The sequence below is a fragment of the Parasteatoda tepidariorum genome, chromosome 9, assembly GCF_043381705.1.
Source record: "Parasteatoda tepidariorum isolate YZ-2023 chromosome 9, CAS_Ptep_4.0, whole genome shotgun sequence".
Lineage (NCBI taxonomy): Eukaryota > Metazoa > Arthropoda > Arachnida > Araneae > Theridiidae > Parasteatoda > Parasteatoda tepidariorum.
The window spans coordinates 43,663,340-43,675,746 of NC_092212.1; positions in this window are offsets into that span (position 1 = coordinate 43,663,340).

Here is a 12,407-nt window from a genome sequence, read left to right on the forward strand (position 1 = left end):
CAAAAGTAAAACATAAATGAAAAAAAAAAAAACACCCACACATTCTTGTACTTCTCATAAAGTAGTATCACATGGTCATATTATAAAGGGTCACTAAATAATAAATGGTGTTCATTTAAAATGTTGTGTAAGTGGCTCCACTTGGAAATTCCATAGAGTGAAATATTTATCTCATAAGTTCCTATCAACTTGCGAATGTAAGAAGAAACTACATTGAAGCATTTGCATATGAAAATAAAATCTTTTTTATGACTTCTATATAAAATGTTAAGTTGAAAACTTTATTTATTTGTAATATTCAAAATATTGTTCACAATAATGTACTGAAAAAAATTATTTTTCCTAATAAGACTTTTGGTAATAAAATAATTTCTGTTTTTCATTTTTCCTACTTTCTTTATTTGAATTATTTATATTCCAGCAATTTAGTTTATTTATCAAAATAAAAATGCGTGTTATAGCCGGAAAAAATTATACAGAAAAAATGCATTTTTTTCCCATAAAAAGAAGAGTTAAGTATTAAAAATTATAAGACAAAAATTATAAAAAAAGTAAATAAATAATTTTATATAAATTATTGATACAATATTTATAAAAATGTGACGCAAAGTTTATTTCGGCAATTTATGAAGAATCTTGTACTGAAATCATAAAGTAATATAAATATAAAAAATAATATGTATGTACATAAAATAATTTTAGAAATACAAAAAATAACAATAAAATGAGCTATGAAACAAAAACTATAGGTACAGAAGAAAAGTGCGCATGCGCTAGCCAGGAAACAGGTTTGTTGTCGCATGCGGTGCGAAGGTACTTGCAATCACTTGCAACAGACACACTGCAACAGAGGAGGAACATGGTGTTTCGCATCGCTGTTGTGTTCGGTGTGTAGACACCAGGTTTAGTTGTGAGCTCCTAGGGAGATTGCAGAGAATACGAATGATGTGTGATTGAGAAGAACTGTAAACAACGGACTTTAATGAAAACATACCCTCTAACAACTATGGAATTTCGGCAGCTTTAGATTCCCCCCCCCCTCCCTATGGCAACAAAAGTGATGTAAGAAAACTTTTATTTAATATTTAGAGAATTTTGTCCACTACTGTATGTAAATAATGTTTTTAGGCATATCTCCGGTCACTTTAATTAATTGTCATGTTTTGAAGCTTTTATTAAAAATTTGTAAGTAATTGTAATTGTGAGAAAAGCTCAGTAAATATTATTAAAACTCATCAATTCGTTTTTTTTCTTCATTAAAATTCGAATTTTTTCCCCCAGCTTGTCTGATATGATGGTGGTCGTAATTGAAAAGGCTTAATATCAATGACTCCCAACGTCCAACATCAAACTAGCACGATTTCTTTACTTTAATCAATATTACATATATGAAAATATTAACACAATTTTTCAGTTATTGTACGGATTATTTGAAAGGTTTGATATTAATAAATTTGTATTTTCTTTAAAAAAATCGATAAAGGATTACAAGCTTTTTTCAGTCTTTGATGAAAAAATTGAGCGAGCGATAGGAGTTAAATAAATAAAAAAAATGATGCATAGTTTTTTTAATCCAACTTTTTTCCTTAGATGCCATTTACAACATTAATTTTGATTTCTAAGGAACTATTCAACCGATTATACTCTAAGTTTTTATTTTATCATGTAAAATTAGATTCTTTAAAATGACCAAACTTATGGGACCATATTTCCCAGGTTGCGGTAACCCCCTGTATGTCGAGGAAGGTAATCCAAACCCCCTGTAGGTCAGAAAATCGAATCAGTGGAAAAAGGAGTATGTTTTATTCAGAGAAAGTACGTTTTTATGTCTGATTTCGTAACAAATATCGTCTGCACTTATAACTCTGTATATTTGAGATCACCCCTTTGAGCTATCCTAGAACGTGAAGATACGATCATTATCCGGGGTTATCCATTCTTTCTCTCTCTCTTTTGATGTACTGATAATTAACACAAAAAATAAGTAAATTGATAAATAAATGAATAAAGACTGATAAAAAAATACTACTTTGTGTAGCTTTTCAATCAATTTAAGATCTGAAATCTCAGCACCTAGATTAGGTATAGGTAAGCTTAACTGCAAGTTGTTAAATGCATCAAAATGTACTCTTCATCTATTTGTTACATCTGCATCTACTCTACATCTACTTGTTGAATGCATCAAAAATTTGTTCCTTTGCTGAGTTATCATTACCTTCAAATTAATGGGGGCTAATTCAGAGAAGAATGTAGGCGTTACTTCGGATAGTGTATGAAAGTACCAGCTTTAATAAAATTCCAACAGATATGACGTTCTAACTATTCTGTAAAACATGCACCTGAGTCAACAACAACAACAAAGTCATGGAAGAGGTAGAAAGCAGCTTCTGTTGGGTTGAGCACCATACAGGTAGAAGTCTGTCTTGCCACTAACCTGGATAAATTGGAAAGTTTCCAACTAAGTGCTGCAAGAATAATTACTGGACTCAGACGTAGTTGCCCTAAGGAAATAGTCCTTTTTGAGGCTGATCTTCAACCCCTCCAAACTAGAAGAAAGGCTAATCTCACCAATTACTTCAACAAACTTTCTAGCTATGGTCAGCACAATAGAACCTCTCTCTACCTTAACAACTGGCGCAACAAACAGCGACTGAAGAAAAACAGTCCATTCAGTCATGCTGAACTTCTGCATTTGCCTTCTGAAGACGTTGAGCCCCACTCCTTAAAATCTTGTCTGAATCCTTCAGAGGGAATCCCCCGAGTCCATTTCCACTTCGACTTTTCTGCTCCGGTCACAAAGAAAGATCTTATTCCAGCTGAACTTAGGCAGCTAGCTTTGGAAATTTTAGGCGAGATTCCCAGTGACGCCGTAAAAATTTACACAGATGGTAGTGGACTCGGAAACCTAGCGGGTAGCGGCGTCTTCATTGAAAAATCTGAGCTAAATTACTCCATCTGTCTCCGTAATCCTGATTTCACTTCAGTCTTTCGAAGTGAATTAATCGCAATTGAACAGGGCATCGATGCTATAATCAACGAGAGTGACTTTGGAGATCTTTGGATCCTGTCGGACAGTCGCAGCTCCCTTCAACACCTACACAACTGGACTAAAGTTGGAGACAAAACAAGCATCTCCATCCTTCTTAAACTTCAACTTATTTCAAAGCACCACGACGTTCATCTTCAGTGGATACCATCCCACGTTGACATCTTTGGAAATGAGCAAGCGGATCGCTTGGCCAAGGAGGGCTGTAGTCATTTAACATCTTCGTCCTCAGCCCTTACCTTTTCTGAGTATCAATCCAAAATCAAAAGCCATTTATCAAAAAAGTGGAGGATCCCTCCCTCTCATCATTGGTATGCGGCCAAGGAACCGGGCTCTTCACTTGTTCATGTAGGTGATAGAGCATCTCAAACAGCTATTTCCAGACTGGCAAGCGGACACACGAACAGTCTCTCGTACTTTAAAGGAAGAAAGACTTATGCAGTCTGCTCTAAATGTGAAGCCCAGCAGGCCTCAGCAGAACATATCCTCGACTGCTTGGGCCTTTCCAAGGAGGACTTATATGCTTCTCCACTTCTTGTAATCGACTTTTTGAGGGTCAACAACTTACTGGATCTTGTCTGACCTCGTCAGACAATTAGAGGATAAGCAACAACAACAACATGCACCTGAAGCACGGTTAATTCTTTCATCGTTGAATTAATGAAATAGATCACAAATAGATGCATTAAAGAATTAAATATGAGAAAATCAAAGTTTCTAAATTTAAAACTACCAGTAAAATAAAATAATATTTTAAAATAATTTAAATGTATTTCTTATTTTTTTTCAAATGAGAGTACTTTCAAATTCTAATCTAATTATTAAGAACGCTACGCGCGCTTCGTTAGTCGTTAATTTTGAACGATAACGTAAAGCTCTTGTGGTAATAATCACAAAAACAGTAACTATCGTGGTGGTTGACTGCTTAAAAAAGTGTGGTGAAATTATCCAAATTTTACTATTCAATCTGCTACGTATTTATTAAAAAATCTTTTCAGAAAGTAAAGAAGTTGACCTCCTTGCAATTACTATAATTATAATGGCTAATAATATAATGTATTAATAATTATTATTGCCAATCTGATAGCAGAAAAATTTATTTTCTTAGATGGGGTTTGCAATTGAAATGAGAATAAACTTGCTAATTTACAGTTTTATACAGTAGCGCAATATCCTTATAAATAAAAATTATTTTGGTAAACTATAATAATTTTGTTAAAAGACTATTTTGTTTGTAATTTAAAACTTTTTAGAAGAAGTCCTAACGTTTTAATCTTGCGTTTATGAGCTGGCTGATTCTGCAGCACGATCTGCCAATTCTTTCTTAAAAATATCTGTACCATTCTCGGATATTAAACTACATATCCGGCAACCTATCGTGTCCCTTTGGTAACAGCATTGGACCGTTACTCGTAAGCACCATTTTACCCTCAGACTCAAAATAAACTTTTTAACCACAGACCAGATCTAGACCCCTTACCTGTATTGCATCTACGTAATGCAGATGTAAAGCTTGTGCCTCTTGTGGGCGACAGGATCAGCATCTCTATCCTGCTTAAATTAAAGCTCATTTCACTTAATCATGATGTTCATTTGCAATGGGTACCTTTCCATGTGAATCTCCACGGGAATGAAATGGCCAATATTCTTGCTAAGGAGGGTTGCAGGATTACAACAACTCCCCCTTCCACACTTACTTTTTTGGAGTTAAATTCTCTAAGAAAATAAAAAATCTCGGAGGAGTGGAAAACACCCCTAACCCATAATCGGTACAAGGGATCAAAACCGGGTTTGTCCCTTGACTTCCCGTGTGACAGACGTACCCGGACTGTTCTAACAAGGCTTGCCAGCGGTCACATCAAGTGCCTCACTTTCAACGAGGGCAGGAAAACCTTCGTCACCTGCACCAAGTGCCAAATTTAGCAGGCTTCTCCTGAGCACCTCATGGATTGCATGGGACTCTCTAAGGATGATCTCTTTAGCAATCCTCTCCTAGTCTTCGACTTCCTTTCAGTCAACGAACTCGTGGATCTTGTTTGACTCCGTCAGACAGTGAGGATAAGCAACAACAACAACAAAGCTTATTCGTCTGAGAATCGGTCACACTCAACTCACAAATCTTCATCTGTTGTTTGGAGAACCTCCTCCCAAATGCGATACTTGTAACGTTTTACTTACGCTTCCTCACATTTTAACTGTTTTTCCCTGTTTCAAATATCATCGTATTACCTTTTTTAATTGCACTATTTTATGCATAAAGGATTTGTTATTTTCAACCCATCCTCCAAACATTTTCGGATTTCTGCGAGCTATTGGTATTTTATATTGTACATAGCTGTTTTATCTGATTTGATTCACTCTTATTTATTATCCATACACCGTTTTACCTATTTCATATAACTACGCCTTTTATTGGATTTTACTGACTTTTAAATATATTCGTCCCGCTATTAACCATTTTATTTCCGTCAAGTCATTTTATAAAAATGAAGTTTTTTTTTAATGGCGGGCACTTGGGGATTGTCCCATTGGCCACAGATATGCCAGAAATGCTACTCTCTTCTCGTTACCCAGTGGGCACCTGTGGCGAAACCACGGCGGTGGAGCACCGTCGCCCACGTCACACAGCCACAAGCGCGTTTATAGGGCGGGTCACATTCACACAATCACACACAAAGGAGAAAGGACATAGAACACACAGAGAGAAAGAAACATGTCCTGAGCAGGATTCGAATCCACGACCATCGGCTCCGCAGTCAGGCATACTAACCACGGTTTAAACATAAGCGTTTATGTTTTTATGATTTATCGAGAAACTTTATTTACGTGCAAATTTTTAATATATATNTATATATATTAAAAATTTGCACGTAAATAAATAACATTTTCCGAAGACCGGCTGGAGAGGACAGTCCCAAACTTTACATTGTGGTCAGTGCTTTTGACAGTGTTCGGAATTTTTTCTCCGAGAGTTATGTGGAGTAAAATAGCAAGGAGTTATTCGTCTTGGCCACAATTCACAATTTTAAATCTACTCTATTAGTCTATTATCCATGGATTCTAAAGAATAGTCTTTATGTTAGGGTGTCATAGGTGTGCTAAAAAGACGTAACGCCCACTTTCTGCTTAAAATTCCCTTTGAAATTGTTAAGTAACGCCTACATTCTTTACAAAACGATTACAGTATAACGTTCTTTGTGATTTTCGGCACCAAGCATTAAAATTTTATGGTAGTACTGTAATTTTATGGAAGGTCCTGCAATCGGTACGTTCTTCTTGCAGTTTGTGCAATAAATCTACACGGAAATAGGTGCTGTGAGCTACCGTAAACCTAATGTTGTAAGCAAATAGTGTACTAAATGATACAGATTTGCTTGCAATACGCTAATGAGTTCACAATCATCATCTATCCGTAAATATAATTTTTTTTTGAACGTTGTTTGAAAACAAAATTGCTAAAAATTTTCAATTTTGATATTTTTAGAGAAACGTAAATTTGGTTGCAAATTGTATTTTGATATGTTCCACGTATGTTCCATGTTAATTTAAAAAAAATAATAATAAAACAATAAATAAATAAAAATAGAAAAAAAAAGCTGCATGTCAAGATAGATACTGAAGATCACAGTTTGAAAATCTATTTAGGGAAACATTGAGATAATTTATGCGCCATTAAGAAATTCGCAAATTTTCTAGGAAAAGTTTACACCGGTTTCTAATTTCTTGAGGATCAAGAGAAATATTGAAATCATAATCCCCGATGAGTTTTAATGAACAGTTTTAGAATAACTATAGTAAAAAACATCTCTTCCATTGTATAATTTTGGAAATAACTGTTTATAAATCTTTGATTATAGAATCGGACACACTAAATAAAAAATATATATAGGAGTACAATTCTATAAGAAATTTGTTCCTATGTGTATTAAATAACAACTTTATATTGATTCTGGCGCATAAATTATCTGAAACCATGTAGTAAGTTGCCAACCCCAACCCCTGAAAAAGCTTTGCTAGCGTTAGGAGTTGGGATTTAATGGAAAATAATTTCAACCACAACTTGTTGCATAGGGTAGTTGGTGGTTGCGATCTGAAGCAGTCTGTGTTATGTTGTATCGACGATCGAAATGAGTTACAGTGGGTTTAAAGCAGAACTCTCTACCTATGGTAACACTTCGCATGCTTTCACCTTTATCATTAGCGTGTTGAGAATCATAGAAAAAGTTAAATTAGTTTCTGTCTTGATTTTTAAGTTGATTACAAACTTTTAAGTTTGGAAATTATATGGAACTGAAAACTACATTGAATATAGTTTTAAAAGAAAACGACGAAGAAATTTAAAATATATGTCTTCAGAGATGCCAACTTGATCGGCTTTGTAAAATAGTATTTTCTAGTGGTAGCGAAATTTAAGTTACTTTTAGTTTAGTATATTTCATTTTAAGTAATTTTTTCACCACTAAATATCAAAAAATCATAAGTATGACATACCATACAACGTTAAAGCATCAGTCTACTGGTTACTATATTAAGAAGTAGGCGTAACTATCTTTCTTCAATGAATTTTACTATACAATTTGCTACCACTTTACTGAAACTATTCCAGAAAGCTGAGCAGTTGGCCTCCCTGCTGTCTTTGACAAATAAATACGATAAATATTAAGAAAAAGGAAAATATCGCCGTACATTCCTATGCAACTCAGAAGGGGGGAGGGTCAAGACACGGCACTGGTCCCAAGGGGCGTATTCAAGCGTTGTGATCGCGAATACAATATGTTTATATACAATATTTTGAAATTATATTAGAATGAGATTATTAAATCTTTTGCCATTATCAATACACTTGTTTTTTTTTTTTTCTATTTTTCCCATCGACCGGAGTTGGACAAAAATATGGCAACACTTCTACATTAACTTTACGTAAACATTCTTTCCTTCGACAGCAAATGTTTTGAATGATTGGCAAAATAAGGCAAAAGTGTTGACATCATTTGAAATATCATGCTTGAAGCGTTTTCAAATAATAATTCATACCTGCCAACTTTTACGCATTTGGCGTAAAATTTTATTTTTATATTTAAAGTGGTAGTAAATATATACTTTTTTTTCTTTTATGAACTTAATTTTTAAATGATTTTGATCACCACTATACTTTAAAAAATTAAGCATATATATTGATATGTGTTGCTATCATGGCAGTCAAATTTTGAGGGCAAAATTCTAAGGACCATGCTTGGGGCCCCAAGGGCAATAAGTAATAAATTGTTGAAAAAAGACATGAAAATAAAAGATATAGCTAACTATATGGCCACTCTTAATACGAAATTCTATAACAAAGCCCATGACTGCACTGATGCAAACTTCAATAAGATATTCGACACAGATATTATCAGTGAAAATTCAAATTACAGCCCACTCGCTGCATTTCTCTCATCAGATTGCATTCTATCTAAGTATTATAACATCCCATGATTCCTAATACACACTACACACGCAAACAAAACATCTACACCTGAACTCTGGTAAACCTGGTGAAGGAGCAACCTTGTTCGCAGGGTCCGATCCAGGGGAGCTAGAGATCTGTAAGCCTAAGAATAGTGAGCAACCCGGCACGAGCGGTGACTTGCCGGGACGGCCGGGTCACTATATTAACAATAACACCAATGGTTTTTTGCTACCTAGATTACCCCATGTATTATAATGTAAATAATTTCGTATCTATTCAAGTAATTTGTAAATAATTTTGTATATAGTTTATCTTGACTTTAATATTTTTTGCTTATTAATATTATTCATCCTGTAAATAATTAACTAATTAACTGTGCTAGTGCTTGTATATAGATTTATCTCTTAAATGGAGCCTCTCCAATCCCTTTTTCACTCAATCATATCATTTTACCTTATTCAATTTATGACTACCTAATCTATGCCTATTAATTTAGATGAATCAGTTAGCGGCGCTTCGCGCCGAATACTGAGCTACTATACATTTCCAACGTTCCAACATGGCAGTCAGCTTAAGCTTTTTCAAATACCACGTATTTTCTGGCTTAAAATTTAAATTTTAATACCACTGGAAAAAGTCATAAAGGAAGGCATTAAAAGTTGGCAGGTATGTAATATCTTTTTTAACCATACGGAGTTTGGATCTACCAAAATGAGGAGAGAAAGTTAGTACCTTCTCTTAGCCTTAATACCAGCAATTCGAACATCTTCCTTCATTGCGATAATTATAGAATATTGCTTTGAAAATCAGATTAAAAAAGTAGGTTCACATAGAAATGTTTCCTTATTTTTGTCCAACCCCTGTAAGTTTCAATTATATACATTTGCAGATAAAAACTGAATTCGGGACTTCCAGTGATGTCAAAAAAAAAATTGAATCATAATTTTATTATAAGCAGATACATGCTTTTTATTTCGAAAGAGCTTACAGGATACCTAAAGAAATGAACGGAAGGTCAAATGAGCATCCCGAGCCGTTTGCGGAACTTTACTCTCACATCATGGCCTGGAGGAATTTTATGATTTGGCAGTTATAGTAGTGGCGTTGATTGAGACTTGAAAAAATGCATAATCACCATGTACAATTTTCCGATAATTTCAACTGCGCTACTGGTGATGGTTAAAGTGAACAATTATACGTAAATTTGCAAAGTCTTATAAAATGCTTGATAACAGCATGAAATTTACATGTGATTTAACAATGTCTGTCGATAAGTTATATAAAAAGTGAACGAATTATAATTTTAAAATATAATATATTTATAAAAAATTACAATAATAAAAAAGTGGTTTCTTTATTGCATATTTCGATACCTTATACCAAGGAGTATATGTGGGCAAAACCGTTTTTCCTGAAAACTATTTGATCTAGTCGAAAAATATTGCTGATTTGCGTAGTCCAGGACTCACTGACAGCACAGATGGCAATCAGGCTTATATACGGAAACCTTTCAAATGGCAATTTATTGGAGAGAAGTGCTGGTGTGAAGAATCAAAACAATAGCAAATCAGTAGTCTCGCTTATTTGAACGCTTACTCTGGTAAAAATTTGATAGAAATCGCCAATTATTCATCTACGCCAATTATTCATCTACGGTAATCTTCAACTGCGGTTTCATGGAGATTGCAAGTAGGATGGATGTCATGAGTACTCGAAATGGTAACACAAAGTTCACGTTTTGCGAAAGACGCCAAATGGATCGCCTTGCACGCGCAGAACACCGTGCGTCTATCTCCAGAAAAGAAACCAGATCTGATAACTCGAGCGGATTCGGTGCATGCCAACGATATGCATGAGTTCAAGGAAGACCCTGCTATATGGTTCAGGCATCGCCGATTGATGATATATTCTACAAAACCAAAGAGGAAAGTTACAAAAATTTTAAGCTAATTTAATTTTTTAATTAATTAATCTGTTAATGAATTTATTAATTAACATATTCTATAATAATTATTCTTTTTTAAATTTAAATTACTTAATTTTAATTTATAAAAATGTCATTTGTTGAAAAATTATATTTATCAGAATTATTTATTTATTTGGTTCTGGTAAGTCTTTTGGTTTGGTTTGACAGCTGAACGTTTACATAATTGTTAGTTTTTTATTCTATCGGTTATAGTCTATACGGTATGGAGATCAAGCAACATCCGTAAATCAGTGCTCGGCGTGCACATTACATGAATTCAAGATTCACATTAATCTCGGTTAAGCGAATCATTTGTATTGCGTTAAATCATTGTAATCATTTGAGAACGCATAAAATAAATCTAAGATATAGTTTGTCTAAGCTAAGAACTACTCCCGCCGCAAAAGCCGTCTGGTACTATGGAAACAAGAATGCCGTATTTTAGGGAGGGTGGCTTCACTCAATGATTTAACATAATAGACCGAAGGAAGAGATTGCTGTTCTCTCGACGAACTGAGCCGAAACCACTCCACCCCTACTTGAAATAGTCATACCTCGTTACCATAGTCACCGCCACAGGTCCAGACGAATGTCTGGGGGAGTTCTTATTTTCGACAAACCATACTGGAATAAAAACTAAAATTGTTTTAGAATCGAGCCGAGCCGACTGCGTAGTGATCAAGGAATTGACTTCACATCAAAAAGTTCCTGGGTTCGAATGCCGGGCAAGGTATGGATGTTCTTTCATTCACTGTCCTAACTGTGTGAGTAACGTTGCCACATCTAATATGGTGCCCCTGAAAGAATGGCCAACAGGTCTGCCTTCCTGATACCTGAATAACGAGTTGTCAATCGGGTGGACTCCGGAAAAAATGCTTTAGAATCGTTACAGTTCGAACTTAAATATGAAGTAGTAATTTAAATTTGTAATATTTGGGGCAGAAATTGTGAAGTGACCTCTATAAAAATAAATAAATTGCTGTCGTGAGCTAGTCCTATTAGCCCACGAAGAGAATGCTCCCAGCATGCAAAAGTAAGAAGTTATAAATAGGAATAAATAATGTAATAGTAAGAAGAAACTTTAATAGCTAGCTTTTTAATTTACTTATTTAATAATTGAGGGACGTTGCAACTATTGGTAAGTGAGTAATTGTAACGAAATATAGATTTTTAATCCGGTACTACAGTTTTATTACTTTGTATAAAGATTTAATATGAGTATACGTATTGTCTGCTCTTTCTTAAATTCAAAAATATATTAATTAAACACGAGAAATATATCCGATGAAATAGCATATACAATAAGATATATCTAAGCATGAAAAATAATTGTAATGAAAACTACGTCACTTAACAGCGTAAATATATATTTCCAACCCAGCCATTTATAACTAAACATAAAAGCCTCTATTCGAAATTCAGCACAAATTTAAATATCATTCAGAGTTAAAGATATGCTTTAATCCAAATTAGTGTTTTAAAAACAAATAAATATTTAATTTTTGAATTAAAAATTATTTTTAAATTCCAGAATGGATACTTTAAAAGTAAAGCTTTAACGCACAGTGAAACTCGCTTTTTATGAAACATTTGAAAATTAGTTCCTTTTAATTATAAAACTAAAATTGCACTTGTATGAGCACAAAATTAAATGTCTTAGTAAATATATGAAGCCTATATCTACCTCTATATACTGTAGATGAATTGAAGTAGAAATTCACTTAATGGCAGGAAGGTGAAAATTGTTTTACAGTTCGTTACGCTTTGTTGTTGATTTTATTTATATTAAATAAGTTATTAGCTATTAATTCATCGCTTTTATATGAAACTTTTGGTAAATTTTCGATATTTTTAATTCCAAATTAATCTTTCTAGTAAACAAGAGCTTTCAAAAATATCTATTAAATACATGAAATCCATATCATTCCTTCTCTCTCTCTCTTTATATA